Source organism: Hydra viridissima, unplaced genomic scaffold (assembly GCF_058129835.1).
Source record: "Hydra viridissima isolate aposymbiotic clone 2 unplaced genomic scaffold, HvirCarnegie_v1 scaffold_18, whole genome shotgun sequence".
Lineage (NCBI taxonomy): Eukaryota > Metazoa > Cnidaria > Hydrozoa > Anthoathecata > Hydridae > Hydra > Hydra viridissima.
This window is the reverse complement of record NW_028324317.1, coordinates 2,746,353-2,762,359: the sequence shown is the minus strand read 5'-3', so window position 1 is coordinate 2,762,359 and position 16,007 is coordinate 2,746,353. Positions and strand designations below refer to the sequence as shown.

The 16,007-nt window shown below is 31.7% G+C and overlaps 2 pseudogenes across 1 annotated transcript; one reads left to right on the top strand and one right to left on the bottom strand.

Moving 5' to 3' along the window:
* Nucleotides 1-1,414: 1,414 nt before the first annotated feature.
* Nucleotides 1,415-6,588, bottom strand: LOC145186302 (uncharacterized; annotated as a pseudogene). The gene is made up of 4 exons (XR_016448576.1): nt 4,929-6,588; nt 4,506-4,829; nt 3,300-4,343; nt 1,415-3,176 (listed from the first exon to the last, which is right to left on the bottom strand). The product of XR_016448576.1 is annotated as an uncharacterized LOC145186302 (transcript).
* A 265-nt stretch (nt 6,589-6,853) lies between these two features.
* Nucleotides 6,854-8,801, top strand: LOC145195981 (uncharacterized; annotated as a pseudogene).
* The last annotated feature ends 7,206 nt before the right edge of the window (nt 8,802-16,007 follow it).

Genomic DNA, 16,007 nt, shown 5'->3' with positions numbered 1-16,007 from the left:
TTTACTGGGAAAATTAACATGTATGTTCAAAAGAAATTAATTGGGGAAAAACTAAAACTCTTCAAGTAAAGACAAAAAATTTAATCGGAAGGTCCTTCAGGCTCTTGAGATACAGAGGCACCGATGTTCCTCTAATTGGCGGTACTAATCTCTATAATGGCCGATTGAAACTAAATTTTGGGCAACGTTTCACGTTTTTATGTAAGGATAAAAAAGTCATTCATCTGTTGACGTCAGTTAATTTTAAACTGTTTTTTGTAACTTAAAATAACTTTACAAGCTAATGATGGTGGTTACCATAATCCAGCGAAAATTTCTCATAATTTATTATTTGCATTTAGAGAATACGTACTATTTGATATTTTCTTATGAATTTATATATATATATATATATATATATAGGGGAGAGTTGCCGAAATTGAGACAGCTCCTTAATTGGAACACTTAGCTTTATTTAGAAACTGGAACTTATTCTACTTTCATGAATATTTTTTCTTGTAAAGAAAATAATTTTCTTTATTTTTTGAAACTTCTAGTATTTAAACTTAAAAACTGCACGTATGTGAATAAAATTACTTTTTTTTAAAGAAAAAAATTTTTGCGATCTAATTTTATCGTTGCATTTAAACGATTACAGAAGCTTAACGATATTGAGTTTGATGATAATTTTTTTAAAATTTTAAATTTTAAGGGTTTCAAGTCTATGTGATATTAAGAGCTTATATCGTAAGTTGTTACTTGTATGTAAATATTTTGCTACAACACCATGGTCCTATGTTGCCCAGAATGGAACTTCAAAAGTTGCCGTAATTGAAACGATGTCATCTCATAACACGCTACTTGACGTCCGAATTATCAGAAAATTTCATTAGTCCGACTATAATATTTTTTAAAGCGAATTTCTTTTATAGACATATAGTCCGGTAGAATTTAGTCTTAACCTAGAAAAAATTAGTATAAAGACATGTTATATATCGTTGGAAAGCTTATTTTTTCCTCTTTTAAATGAGTAATTGGTAATTTTTTTTATTTTGGGGAAAAAAAGTTGTGACGTCATAAAGATTAGCAGAAAAGCACCAAAATTGACGTTTTTTTACTAAAAGAATTTATAATTTAAGCAAGTAAATGTAATATATTTTTATATTTATTACTCCTAAGTATTAGTAGTTGGTTTAATGAACTGAAAGCGAAATAATAATAACTAAAAGTACGGTATAAAGGCAGAGGGGGACGCTACTTTAGCCAATTTTTTGAAAATTTGACTTAAAGATGTGTTTACAAAACAAATATATTCAAAATATATAAAATACTGTTAAACGTAATTATTCTGTAATGTTACCAAGAGCATGTTAAAAAATATTTACAAAGAAGTTTATCTTCATGCATTAAGTTTATCTTACTTACTCTGATTAAATTAAAATTTATGTAAAAACATCTGAGAAGTGACGGTCATGGGCTGGTTCATTTTCTTCGTCAACTTTTTCAATATTTGTACAGTTAATCCCGTGACAGGTAGCACACGATGAAGTGCAGTGAAGTCCCATCTTTCTGCAGGAACATCGACTCGAACAGGAGTTTTTACACCCACATCGAACAACCTTTAGGATATCCTCTGGACCTGCATTTTCATCTGTCGCTATTGGTGAGTACATAAAGCCATTTAATTTCCATCCCAAATTAAGTGGGTCAAGATCAATTTCACTTAGACATCTCCAAATACGCACTTGATGATATACTCTCAATCCATGGTAGTAAGCAGCTCTAGGAGATGGTGGAAGAACAGAAGGGTCTATGTGAGCTCGATCTGAGTTTATCATTTCCTCGTACTTTTGCTTTCGTATTTGTTGTAGATTTGATGTTGAGGAATGTAGCAGCTGAAAGAAACGAATTGATGCATTTCCAATCTCATCAGGCGATTTATCATCATGGTAAAAAATATTTGCTGCATTGCACAAGTCTTTGGCTTCAAGCTTTCTAAAAATTGAAGTCTTTCCAAAATTGTGAATTGCTGATGTTGTATCACAACCTGTAAATGCGTGCGCAAAAAGAATATTGTTAATGACATGTTCTGCTGTACTGCCAATAATCTGATCAATGTCATAACATTCACGCTGGCAATCAACTCTTTTTGTCATACTTGTTAAATATATTTTGTGTAAAGATTCAACTGATTTACAGTGGTGTAATAAGAGGCAAAGAATATCGCTGTCATCAGCAAATATTGTGACGGGCTCTGTTTTGGAAAAGTTAAGTGCAATTTTAACGATTGTAGTATCTGCGTCAGAATGACACACATACACAGTAAAACCTCTTTCTCTTAATCTAACTTCTAGAATTCGGATAAATGATTTTTTGTTGGCGTAGTTAGAGAAAAATTTACTTCTATCAGACGGACAAGGATTGCTTTTATGTATTTCAACTGCAAATTGTGACAAAGATCCACGCTTTATACGCGTAGCGTCTTTTGTAGAATTTTCATATCCATCGAATACTACTACACTAACTTTAAGGTAATTAAGAAATTGGATGTACTTTTCAAAAATATTGTCAAATATTTCACCCTTGTTCCAATCGCAGCAGTATAAAAGAGCGCCACCATCGGCAACTTTTAAAGAATAAGGAGCAAATGGCATAGATATAACTGGCTTTGTTAGGTAATTTTTCAGCTTGTGTTTTTTGAGCACTGCGCATAAGACCATCTTTAAAAAGTGACATAGGGAACGAAGTTAGTTCATAGTAAAAGAAGTCTTCAATTTCTTTTTCTGGTTTTTTCTCAACGATAACTGATAAACCCAAAAACAATGTCAAGGGATCAACTGATATATTTTCATTGTTGACTTTAATATTTGAGTACAGTCCTTGAAGATTTTTGAGTTGATTACTCCTTTTGAAGGATACTTCTGTGTATGTCATATCATTCATTTGTGCCAGTATTGATGCACCAATGCTTTCAGAACAATCACAAGTCACCTGATTAAACTCATCTACAAGCCCTGAGTCCAGAGCCTGAAGTTGTTCTCTTACATCAAATGGGCTATGAGAATCAAACCATGATTTAATTTTTTGAAAATCTTCAGAGTCACGTCTAATCCTTCCCGCACAAAGTTCTTTGTGTTTTTACTTGAGTTTCTTGGCGAGGTTAATGAATTTATTGCTTCTGTCATTTCAGCGCACCTTGATAAAAAATATTATTTCTATATTTGTAAATATTTGCCCCATTTAGTTTTTGCTGGAAATATCTATTTTATTAGCAAATTCCAAGTAAACGAAACAATAAATATTTAATTTTATTTTTAACTATGCATTGTACTTGTCCAAACATGTAAAACATTTTCAGTAATTCCTCTGCCAACAACTCCTCCTTTGCCCTTTAACGATTTCATTAATATCTGTTCTATTGATAAATCAGTCCATATTCCAGACCAACTCTTTGAAGTGCGCCTTACTGTATGTTCTCCATTGAGGAACTGTTTATATACTTCTGGGTGAGTGCATGCTAATTCATCCACTGATTGTAAATATAAACGTAATGATTTTGTATAATTATTGTGCCCTGTTGAGGCAAGTAGTTTTAGCATACATTTTGTTGTAGCAATATGTAGGTTCCAGTTACTAGTTCTTTCCGCTCGAATAAACTCTTGTACAATAAATATATAGTGAACATAGTTTAGCCATAATTTTGCAGTTCGTGATTTTGCCATGTATTCTTCTTGCTTTTTTTCAAATAATAGAATTAACTTCTTTTCAAGGTCAGTGTCGCCATTTTTGTTATGCATATTTGAGCTGTACATTAATTTAATTTCAGTTTTTTCTTCATCGCTTAGTTCAACCCAAACTTCCTCCAGCAATATAGATAAGATAGAAGATGCAGCAAACATATGGCCTCGAAGACTTCGAGAAATTGCTTTTCCAGAAAACATGTGGTTGACTGAAGCGGAAGCGTAAACAGTTTCAAGAGCAGTTTTTAATCCACTTCCTTCCATCAATGTTCCAATAGCTCCAAGAAAACTCATTAGCTGATGAAATCCACCTATTCTAATAAAAACTTTCATTTTCTTTGAAGCCGCAATTTCATAGGCTTTCACATAAAGCTGTTGATCAAATGTAACACATGGCATTCCAAGTTTTAGCTTTTCTGATTGTATTACAACGAAACTTAACAAAAAATATAAAGCATTAAAATCAGTTGCCGGTAAGTTGATTACTGGAAGCATGGATACTTTAGAAATAGGAAGAACATTATTAACTTGACGACTCATGTAGGCAGCCCAACTTGGGCATTGTAATTCAAAGATATGCGACATGTTCCAAAGTATATCGACAAGGTTTGGCTTTAAAGTAACCTTAAATAAAAGAAAGTTAAAAGTTAATGATTGTCTCATATCATCAAAAATCTCAAAAAAAATTGTATCTATAGAAGTTTTTATTATATTTTAAACTGTACATGAAATTTAAACACTAATTTTTTGAAACGCTATCCCTCTTAACCCCAGTCAAGTAAATACCTTTGTAAATTCTTGAAATTTTATTTGAGATAAAACCGGAACGTCAGAGCTGTAAAACTGAGAAATTGTAATCTGGTTGTCAAAGTTTATGTTGGACCAATAATCTTTTTTATCCCTAGGCAATCTTTTCTTATTTGAGTTCTCAATAAAATTTCCATTTGCAATTGATATGGAACCTAATCCGTGATGTGTATTTTTACCATCAATTGTTGCTAAATCATGATCTGTGCTATCCCCAACAAACTGAATAGATGTTGTACCTTCAGGGCAAAGTATATCGTTAATTTTATCGTGTTTCACTATGTTCTGCTTGTAACGAATGACCTGTTAAATAAATTTAGTTTTTCTTGTATTCTATATTGTTATGTGTAAAAATTTTTTTAAAAAACAAATACAAATAAAATTATCACTTAATAAACAAACCTCGTCGTAACTTGATGCAAAACCCAGTTTAGCAAGTAGAACATTTAGCCACTTGGAAGAAAGTACATTATCAACGGTAACGGCTACTCCTAACTGCATTGGCATTATTGATTGTGGCCTCACTGCAGAAAACAATGCTTGTGAAATTGACGTTTGTTTTAATGGCACAGGAATTAGTTCTCTGATAAACACCTTCAGCAATAAGGGTATGCAGGTGTTTTCATTGTTAGTTACATCTTCTATTAAAGGATACGTTTTTACATCATGGTCAAAATTCTTTATACAATCACTCAATAATTTTGCTGCTGCAGTTATAACTCTGATTTTTTCGTCCTCTGCATTGTGTTTTTTTCTGGTGTACCAGTTTTCGCATAATATATGTCTAAATCTGTCCAGTATAATTACATTACTTTTACCTTGTCGCGAGACTAATTGCATAGAATCTCCGTATTTTTCTTTTAATTTATTTTGCGTCATTTTAAGGGAATATATTTCTTCTCCTAATGTTTGCATCATCTCGTAAAACTCAGAGACTGTGTATAGATCAATATCTTCCTCAAGTTTTATGCATGCTGCATTAAAGACAGTAAGCTTTTCTGTTGATGTTGGTCTTCCACAGCTTGATGTAGTAATAGGTTTTTCAAATTTTGCACGACAATAGATGTGATATCGTGCTTCAACAGCTACAAGATCATTTATATTCAAAAGTCTAGCTTCAACTGTTTTAGATAAAAAATCGTTACGTTCGTTGCATAATTCTAGAGTTGCATGATTAATTTTTGATGATTTTGTTCTTACTTCTATGAAATTATTTCTCTCAGGATGGCGACTGTCAAGTGTGCACATATTTCCACAATAAAAACATTGCTCTTTAAAATTAAAAAAAATCTGTTCTGATCGAGTTGAACGTTTTCTTTCAATAGGAGTTTCCATCGATGCTTGTGATCGTTTTATTGATTTTGATTGGTTTCTTAATTTTGTTCGACACGATGAGTGAATAAAAACCTTTTCTCCTGTCTCTTGTTTTTTATTCAGTTCATTTACCAATACATTTAAATCCAATTTTAAAGCACATTCAATTAATTTTCCAAGAGCTCCTTGGTTATCAACATTCCTTCCAAATCTTGCCCCCACTTGGCTCAACGAATCTCCTTCTAATTTCATTTTACCACACAATGCACATACAGAGGATTCATTTTTTAAGTCCATAATTTTTCAGTTTCAGAACTAGTTTTATTATCACTTACAAGATCAGATAATTTATATTAAAATCTGAAAATAGCAAATCATTACATAATTATAAACACTAAGATAAATAATTTATTAAAAAGTTTTTGATAAATATTGCCAAAAAAATTCGATTACATTTCGAATACAAAAAGAATATTACATTCTAATAACTTTAAAATTCGAAATGTAGAACAAGGAATTTTTATTCCCTCTACCCATTTTTACTTACAGAAACAAAGTTTAACAAAAATATTTGACAAAAACAAACAAAAAATCAAAAATATTCCTCTTGCAAAATTCAAAAAAGGTCCTTTGGGGGGCTGTGGCCCCCGCGGCTCCGAAAGCCATGTTTCTAGTAACAAAAAATATATATATATACTCAACACTTTTATATTATTTAAATATAAGTGTTATTATAGTTACAACGCAACTTATTGTACAGCATACTTAAATTTTATCAGCAACGTTTAAAATTTCGTATTTTACTCCTAATCTTTGTGACGTCATAACTTTTTTTCCCCTAAAATAAAAAAAAATACCAATTACCCATTTTAAAGAGGAAATAATAAGCTTTCCAACGATATATAACATGTCTTTATAATAATTTTTTCTAGGTTGACCCCTTTTTTGGTGAAATTCTACCGGACTAATAGCATTATTGTTAGACATTTGTTGCTTTTTTGGAATTAGTATTTAGTCTTGCTTTAAAGTATGAAATGATTTTTCTTTTATCTTTTAGTAAAAAATAAAATGTAAAAGTTTTACAAAAGTTATACATTTCTATTTAACGGATAAACTTGTAAGACAACATAAAGTATATACCCAGCATAAGTTTTTTACTGTATATAGAAGTTAATATATAAAGTTGCAAACTTTATATAGTTTATATAGATTTTGATTTATATAGTTAATGATTAACTAAACAAAAATGATGAAAAATAATGATTATATAATGAGTATATAATTAACATAATCATATATGAATAACAAATAAATATATGAAAAAATAAGCCTGTAATAAGATTATAAAACTCTCCTTATGTATCTTCATAGTAATTTGCTTTTATTTTAGATGCAAACACCACGAAAATATGGAAAATGGAAAGTAGAAAACTTGAAAAAGGCTGTTGAAGCAATAAAACAAGGAGAACTCAGCTTAAATGAAGCCGCTTATGAATTTTGTATTCCAAAAGCAACTTTGTCAAGGCATATAAATGAAAAAAACAAAGTTGCTGTTGCAAATGTGAAATTTCATGGTCGACTTACCACCTTACCTAATGAAATTGAAACAGAACCAGCTGATCACTGTTTATTATTAGAATAGATGTACTTTGGATTAAGGATTGATGATCTTCGTCGTCTAGCATTTGATATTGCAGAAGCTAACAACATCACACATAATTTTAACAAACAAACACGAATGGCAGGAAAAAAGTGGTATTATGCATTTATGCAAAGGCACCCACAACTGTCGCTTCGTGGGCCTGAATCAACATCAATTGCACGTGCACAAGGTTTTAATAAAGAGCGAGTGCAATCTTTCTTTAATTTACTTTCAAAGTTATACATGGAAGAAAAGTTAACTCCAGACAGACTTTATAATATGGATGAAACTAGTTTATCAACAGTACAAGATGGTCAGATAAAAATTATTAGTGCAAGGGGCAAAAAACGAGTTGGAATTATGACTAGTAGTGAACGAGGAAATTCAGTAACAGCTGTAGTTTGTGTATCTGCAGCAGGATTTTATGTTCCACCAATGTTAATATATAAACCCAAAAGAATGAAGCCAGAAATAACAAATGGTGCACCTCCAGGAACTGTATTTAGTACTCAAGAGAAAGGATGGATGTCAAATGAAGGTTTTTTAGATTGGCTCAATCATTTCATTAAAGTTGTTAAACCTTCAAAACAATCAAAAGTTTTGTTGATACTTGATGGTCATGTTACACATTCAAAAAATTTGGCAGCGATATATCTAGCACGAAATGCTGGAGTGCGTATGGTATCACTACCTCCCCATACTACACACAGACTGCAACCATTAGACGTTGCGTTCTTTGGACCACTTGGTACATACTATGATGAAGCTATGCGAAAATGGATGCGGTCACATATATCACAACCAGTAACAACTTGGCAAGTTGCAGAATTATTTGGTGACGCATATAGTCAGGCAGCATCATTGAGAATTGCTATGAAAGGATTTCAGGCTAGTGGGTTGTGGCCTTTGGACATAAATGTATTCACTGATTCTGATTTTACAGCCTCTTCATTTACTGATGTTGGTCCTTCAAACAATCTTCAGTCATCTGAAAGTATAGATGGGATGACAAAACTATCTACAAATAAATCAAGTGAAAAAAAATTAAAATGTCATGTTTCAGTTTCAACTTTGTCTCTTTTGCCAGTGGTTTCACTTGAAGTAAAAAACAAAAAAAGAAGATCACGAACAATTCAGGCGGCTGATCTTACAAGCTCCCCATATAGACGTGCTCTAGAAATTACACCAAGAAATCAAAAGCACACACTAAATCAAATAGCTTCCAAACAAATTAAAAAATCTACAAAAAAAAAGCTCACACTAAATCCAATAACTGCCAAACTATTGCAAAAACCACAGGAAAGCAAAGTAGCACTTGACTCAATCACCATGGACCAAATGAAATTGAGCACATCAAATAAAATCACCATCGCCACCACAGCACACCACATATCACCACTACCATCCCAAGTGCAGAAGCTGCAAGAAAAAAAGACTTATGAATTGCGAAAAAAGGATTTAATATTTGTTGTAATTTTTATTTGTAATTATATCTTTTAAATATCTTTTATTAAAAAGCTAATCAATTAATTTTTCCTTTTAGCCATAAGTTTTATAGCTGTAATTTATTCAAATATTAGAACTGTTCTAATTAAAGAATATATGTGTTCCATTCAAGGAGACCAGTTGCCTTTATTGGAACAAAATGGTGCCTTGAAAAATCAAAGTTTATATCCAATAAGGGTGCGATCAATAGAGTCGAATCATTAATAAAAGCATAGTAGGGTTGTATATCTATATTATTTAATTCATAAATGTTTTCATAGTTTAGCCATCTTTGGTTAATAAATATTTTTTCCCAAAGTGTTCCAATTAAGGCAACTCTCCCCTATATATATATAAATATATATATATATATATATAATATATATATATATATATATATATATATATATATATATATATATATATATATATATATGAATATATATATATATATATATATATATATATGAATATATATATATATATATATATATATATATATATATATATATATATATATATATATATATATATATATATATATATATGTATATATATATATGTATAGAGAGAGGGAGAGAGAGAGAGAGAGAGAGAGAGAGAGAGAGAGAGAGAGAGAATTGAAGAAGACAGATGGTGTTCAGTATTGAGAAAGATCCGGCTAAAAATGACACGTTACAAAAAAACAATTGTTTTGTAATTTATGATCACAAAATAAAAGCAAAAAAAAGATTTACTTTCTGTTTTTTGAAATACTACCAAAACTGTTTTAGCTTTATGGTTTTATTTTAAACGCTAGAAAAACTGTTAATAAAACCATTAAAATGAAATAATTTTTCCTGGGTTTTCAAACAAAAATCAAACAACCTATGACATCACAATCAAGCTATGACATCACAATCAAGTATTTGCTAGGTATTGAGTAAAATTCTTTTTCTTACTTAGATAGCTTGCGAGTTGGGAAAAATGAGCAAATCTATCTTAGACAAAATGAACAATAATATAAGGGGAACAATAATATGAGGGAAAAATGAGCAAATCTATCTTAGACAAAATGAACAATAATATAAGGGGCACGTTGAATCTAAATCAATATTACCGATTTTTATCCATCAATTAGTGAAGAACTGTTGAGAATAGTGATGCCCTTTGCTGAGAAATACGTTTGTATTACGGCTGAACAAAAAAGAATAGCATACCACTCTCGAAAATCTGTTCTGTTTCATATAAATGAGACATGGATGAAAAAAGGATGCGGTCTATTTGATGTAACAATGGGGGCATTTGATGGGGCTTAAGTTTGCGAATTAGTGGGGCTGTTTCTGTTAGATAAGCGATCCGTTTATAATAAAAATTTTATAAGTATTTACAGAGACGATGGTTTGGTGGTTTTTGAAAACCTAAGTGGCCCAGAATTAGAAAGAGTTAAGGAAACAATTACAAAAATATTTAAAGAATATGGGTTAAATATTACAATTAAATGCAACCTTAAAATCGTTAACTACCGAGATATTACTTTGAGACTAAACGATTCCACTTACCAACCCTAAAGCAAGCCAGGAAATCAAACAGCCTATATTCATAAGGAATCAAAGCATCCTCCGAATATTATTATGCAAATACCCATTTAATTGGAACGCAGGTTATCAAGACTTTCATCCAGTAAGAAAATATTCGGTAAAGCGATTAAGTGTTATGAGGAAGCATTAAATAAAGCAGGATATAGTTATAAATTAATATGCAATAATACTCCTAAAAATACAAGAAAAAAATATGATCGAAAGCGTAACATTATCTGGTTCAACCCACCGTTTAGAAAAAATGTCATCACAAAAGTTAGCAAATCATTTCTTGATTTGGTAGACAAACATTTTCCAACAAAGCATATTTTAAACAAGATATTCAATAGAAAAACTTTAAAAGTTAGTTACAGCTGCACGCCGAATTTAAAATCTATAATAAACTGGCATAACCAAAAAGTCGTTAGCGATATTGAAGGTCAAATAAGAAATCCTGCAATTGTATTGGCAGGTTGTATTGTCCCCTAAATCAACTTTGCCGAACAGAAAACATACTTTACGAAGCTGTTATTTCTTCCGACCTTCCGAACTATTTAGATAAAGCATATATTGAACTTCCATTTAAATTACGTTATGCAAACCACATTAATTCGTTTAATACTGTAAGATAAAAAAACGACACCAAACTATTCAAGGAAGTGTGGCGCATAAAAGAAAAAAACGGAACACCATTAGTTAAATGGAGTATTATTAGGAAATGCCAACCTTATAAAGCAAACACAAGAAGATACGCCCTGTGTTTAAATGAAAAAAATATCTAAGTTTATAAGAAAAGAATTTATTAAAATCTGCTTCCTGAAAAGTATTTTACTTTATCTCTAAAATACTGTTGTAAATACTTCTTTGTGTTTAACTGACTAAGGAAGATCGGCTCTACACCTTCTTTATAACTTGTTTATATATATATTCTTATTAAGAAAAAAGCGTTATTTATTTTTTAACCATTTATTAACTACTGTCATAAAACTAGACATCATCGCGTGGTTAAATAAATCTTTATGACACACTCCCCCAATTTGTAGAAAGAATATCTACAGTTCTCATCAAAATTTCATTAAGGGCTATTATTTTTAAAAGTTCCGCAGCCTTTGATTTCGCCATTCGTGAAGGTCTTTGCCTCAGAGTTTTGTTTACTCTGCTGATGTGTTTTTGCTAAGTTTAGAATCATTTATGGAATTCCTCGGTCTCAGTAGGACCTTGGTTAATTTCCAACGGATAGTGCATCTGAATCGGTCTTTCCACTACTTGATTATTTCCCATTCTTAATTTAGCACCGCGGATTGTACTATCTTCTCTGCGTGCAAGCTTCGTTACCATACCAACTTTCCACTCACCTCTAATCTTTTCTTCTCCTTTAAACAAGAAAATCTTTTCCACTGCTATGTCCTTTTGATTATAGCCTTTGTGCTGGTAATTTTATCGTAATGATTTTAAGTACTCGTTTGTCCACCTTTCCCACGCTTAGTTCTTGCATTTCGTGATATACCACGTTGCTCGTGTTGTCGTGTTGTTGTTAAATTCTTCCTCACCGTCATCTTCTGCTTTTTCCGGAAGGGATGGTAATACCTTTCCCATGTAAAATCATGTTTGGTGTTAATACCGAAAGCTGAATACCGTTTTCGATACTAATGGTCTGTTATTCAACGAATTTTCAATATCAATCAAAACTTCTTTAAATCGTTCGAAAATCAGACGAATCCTTCCAGTTGCTTAGTGTAACGATCTTTTTACTAAACCCACCATTCTTTCAAAGAAACCTCCCCACCATGGGCTTCTTGCTAAATTAAACTTCCATTTTATGTCCATTTCACCTAAGTATTCGTTTATCAGCGGGTCTTTTTTGTCGGATCCACCTTGCAGTATTTTCAAATGTTTTAGCATTGTCGCTTATTATGAGTGCAAGTGTGCCTCTTTTTGCAATCATTTGTTTTATACTTCTTGGTAATGGTGTTAGCTCTAGTAAAGTATTTTTACAATGTTCCGTTCCTTTGTTAATTCAGGTGAAAGTGTTTTATCCCAAAACTAACCAAGAATTTTTGAACAACGTTTATTTTGTTCATTGATGTAAACTTCATGATAGCTCTCTTTTCATGTTCATTGATGGTAACTTCATGATAGCTCTCTTTTGAATCATTGATTTCCAATACAGAAAAGTTTGAGGCCATTTGTGAAGCTGGAATTTTCCCTTTTCAAACAAATGAATTGCTGTTTGTTTTAATTTTTTGACATAGTCCAGGTCAACTCCCCCAGTGATTTTATCATCAACATATGTACCCTTGTTGATTATCTGAATTTTATTCTTTTTATGCGGATAATGTTTTTCATATGTCAATAAATGTTGCTTGATTACTCCCCCAAGAATAAAGAGGCAAGATGCACAGCCAAACGGGATTCGAGTAAATCTTCGAGTTATTACTTCTTTACTTTTCAAGTCTGATATCCAATAGAAACGGAAAACATCACGATCTTTAATATTAACTCTAATCTGTAAAAAGGCTTGTTTAATGTCTCCAGTAAGACAAACAGCTTGGAATCTGAATTGTAAAATAACATTGAGTAGCAAGGGTTGTAACGGAGGACCAATATGTAGACAGTAGTTAAGTGAGGGTGATCCGTACTCTTTAGCTGATGCGTTGAGGCATGTAGAACATTCTTTTGCCAGTTGGTTTGTTTGGTGCATACTCAATTATCCCATCCTTAAGTTGTTCTTGAATAATAGCGTTATATTTTATAAGATCATTTCCAGTTTCCTTAGTACTCTATGGAACCTTGAGATATTCCTATCTAAATAAGATGCCAGTTTTGAACGTTCCTCTTTCCATGGTAATCCAGTGTGATAAAAACTAGTCGAGTCTTGTTGTAGCTGTTCTTTAAATTCTTCATACGCTTCATTTTGATTTCTTTCGCTTAGATCTTCTAGACCAAGAACATCCAAGCTGTAGAGTTCTTTGTAGCAGTCGTTGGTTGACTTTGTAAAATATAAACAGTCCAAGGTGCTTTGTCCTGGTCCCATAACCGTCCATCCAAGTATGGTTTCTTCTGCAATAGCTTCTCCATCATTTCCATTCCTGAAACTTTTCAACTTTATTCTTGCAATATCACCAGCACCAATTATAAGATGAATTTTATGATCATCGCAATCATCTTCATTATGAAAATGCAATCCCTCTAAGTGTTTGAATTTCTTTTTTGGGACAGATATCCTCGGATTTTGTAGCACTGTAAACACTTTCCTTTCTAACTTGTAAAGTTTAATATCAAGGATGTTGCGTTTATTGAATATAGATTCGTGTAGAACAACAGAGGGTTTTGATGTACTGATCCAGTCATTGTTTTAATGTTTTTCGATTCCCAATTATATGGCTCTAACTTTAAGTACTTAATTAGCGTAAACGAAGCATAAGAACTACCAGCTCCCGTATCCAAGATTGCTCTCACTTTATATTTGCCAACGTTCACAACAACTCTGGGATGAATAGTTTGCCCTTCCTATTCAGTCACAAGAATACCTTTTTTGATTCGTCTTTATCAACCCCAGTGCATAAAGATAAATGATGCCTTCATTGACAATGGTAGCAAGAACATTTGCTACGACAGCCGGATACTGTGTGGTTTGTTGACGTGCAGTTGAAGCAGCAATGGTTTTCTTTAAGATATTGTTTCCATTGCTGTGTTGAATGAAGTTTCGCACATTCGTGACTGCGACGATTTTGCGAACTGCAATAGACACAGTCAATGTTTTTAGTTTCTTTATGTTGGAAGTGTTTTTCCATTTGATGTTTGTGCTCCAAATTATTGTGTGGTTTTAAATTTTCTTTTCTGATATTTTTTTAAAATCACGAGGATTTGTTTTTTTGCAATAATTATTTGGTCGTCCAAATAGATAACATCTTTGGAAGGTTCTGTGAAATTTATAATGTAAAGTTTAATAAATGTACTAAATTAAACTTCCTTAAGCCGGGAGTTAATTAATGAGTATTTAACTAAAGTCCAAAGTTAATTAAAAAACATGAGTAAATGAAAGAGGTTAAATGATGTGAAAAGGTATGCAGTTTTGGTACCAAAAGTTAACTTTCTAAACACACTTGTTGCTATAGTCATCATAGAAATAAAACACTGGCAAGTATAGCAACTTTACTTTAGACTTTTAATCCAACCGTAATAATCGCAATAATTACATTTTCACTTAGCCTTTTGGCAGTTAATCAAAATTTGATATATTTCCTTATGCTTTTCACGCTATCCATTTGGCAAAATTACTTTATCTCACCCTTTATTTGAAAAGCTCGACTCTGATTGGTTGTTACAAAAAACCCAAGGTAAACCAAAACTAGTAAAAGCGTTCGTAAAGCATACGTGTGTCGGAATTGTTTCCTTTTCCGTTTCATGAAATGATGTTAGAAAGGTTGTAACTTTAAAATTTTGAATTTAAAATTGAACGTGCGTAAAAGAGAAAAGTATTTTGAAAATATTTATTAACCAGCCAAGTGCTTAGTCATCATAAGGTCTAGGCGATGTTGATACTGAAAACGAAGAAGGAAGTGAACGTGAAAAAGAAAATCCAAGTATCTTCAGATCCAGATGACCTGCCTCTCCATGAAAGCGAAGCCGAAAAACCAGGTAATAGATTGCTAACTAGTTTAATTTCCTTGTTTAGTGCCTCTAAATTTTATACCATTTCTTTTAAGCATTGCTCAAAGTTGAAAAAAATCTAGACAAGTTGTCTTTCTGGTTGCTAACCACTTGAATCCTTGTTACAAATGTGAGTGAAAAATCATTTAAAAATATTATTAGTCAAAAATTACAATGTACTTGGCTGTAGTCTACTTTTGTACAAGTTTCCGATCCACCATTAGAGGTGCTAATTGCCAAAAGTAACATCTTAATAATAAATGCTACTAATGATCTAAAATAATGCAATCTAAATTTGCGAATAATTTTAAGAAATGAGAGGGAATAGTTGCAAATAATTCCAAAAATACAAATAGATCATAATATTTGGACAAAGGCTCAGTAAAAATTGGTTACAGTATGAAAAGTCTGACCATTTTCCCTTAAAGTCTTTTTGCCCATGAAACTCTAACTTTTTAAATTCTATTTATATTTTTCAGACCAAAAACTGCTTTTCATCAAGAGCAACTACTCTCAGTTTGAGAGAAAAATGTTGTTCAGAAATTAAAAGCTCGAGGAACCCCTGTTGACGCAATTAACATTATGGGCATGTAGGACATTGAAGAAGACAAAAAATTTGTTAAAAATGATTTTTTTAAATTTTGTTTAGAATTCTTCCAACTTATTTCTTGCTAAGAAACTCATGAAAATAGTCTCCGTAACAGTACATCACCAAACTTTAAATGTTTATTTGTAATCAGTGTTGTATTCCACTTTAACAACTTTTTTAGAAAATATCAATTATCTTTAAACAAAATAGACCTTTTTTACAGAATACCCGACAGAACA